This window comes from Megascapheus bottae, chromosome 6 (assembly GCF_031878675.1).
Source record: "Megascapheus bottae isolate mThoBot1 chromosome 6, mThoBot2.hap1, whole genome shotgun sequence".
NCBI classification, from domain to species: Eukaryota; Metazoa; Chordata; class Mammalia; order Rodentia; family Geomyidae; genus Megascapheus; species Megascapheus bottae.
Window position 1 is genome coordinate 76,314,033 of NC_143514.1, and position 1,479 is coordinate 76,315,511.

Genomic DNA, 1,479 nt, shown 5'->3' on the forward strand with positions numbered 1-1,479 from the left:
CGTCAGTGGGATGAACCTGCAGGGGAAAGAGCAAGTCAGACCCAAGGTGACAAGGCCCTTCTTCAAGAGACCTCATGTCACATCACTGTCACCACTGCAGCCATGGGGAGAGAAGTCAGTTGGTGCCCTTTCCACTCAGCCCAATGCCCACCCAGGCACAGCACTGGACACAAGGCAGCAGGAAGACCCCAACACAGCCACACTCAAGCCAATCATGATCGCACCCAGTTCCAGGCAGGACTCTGATCTCAGAATCCGTTGGTCTGGCACAATAAGACTGAAAGTTACTCCGATTTTTGGGGCATATCATGGGACTTGAAGTCAAGTCTGAGGAGCTTTCTTGATGGCTAATGTTGCCATTCTACCACCTGAACCAAAGCTCACTGTCCTTTTTGTGATTCTCATGTTTTATTGGACATCCAAGCATCACACTCTCCTGTCTGAGTTGGTTTTGAATCCTCAACCGTGGTCTCCCGAATAAGCTATAATAATGAGTTAGTCAAGATGGTGATTCTCATCTCTGATCCCATATCAGAAGCCTGGAGTTAGAAGGGACTGGTTGTTTAAGCCTCTAATCCTAGCTACTCAGGATGCTGACAGGAGTTCAAACTCAATACCAAGAGCAAAAGAAAGCACACCTTTGGTTTTATAAATTTGAAATGAGAATAATCAAAACACAAATCCAGCTATTCTGGCTGAGGAAAAGATCCATTTGGAATCCAAACTAATGTCTTAAATCAATTTATCCAAAGAGGACAAATTCCTACTAGATGCCAGTGGCTCACATCTGCAATCCCAGTTGCAACCTAAGGTTCATGGTGCAAAGACCATCTGGACAGTCAACTCTGTGACCCTCATGCCCAACCAATCACCAAACAACTCAAAAGAAGAGCTGCGGCTCCAATGGTAGAGTACCAGCTTTGAGGAAACATAGGTCAGAGACATTATATAGATATCCAGTTTAAAAGCCCCAGGATTGGCACAAAGAAGAGCCCCAAATCACCATCTTCTCAGTGGGAGAAGGCTGAGAGGAATATTTGTGTATCCCTAGGGAGGCTGGGGACTTACCAGATGTGGGTCAGGTCGCCTGGTCTCCCAGGAGGCAGCAGCAGCAGGCAGTGATTCCACCTGGCTCTTCTGAAGCTTTTATTCCCTGGCTACTGGCTTTCCCATTGGCTAGGCACTAGTGTCCAATCAGAAAGCAGCTCTGCTGGAGACCTGAAGGACTACCTACTTGACCCTGGTTGCTTCCTTTGCCTTCTCCAGAGGGTTCTTGGGTGAGGGATAAGGTCAGGGCAGGTAAAGAGTTTCATTTTTTTCCCTAGTGGGTCAGGGGCCTGAACCCTGTGTGGGCACTGTCCCTGAGCTCTTCAGCTCCAGGTTACCACCCTAGCCCTGGGCTAGGGCGTTGTCCCAGTGCAATTCAGCTCCAGGTTACCACCCTACACTTGATCCAAGCCCTGCCCTAACCACGGGCCT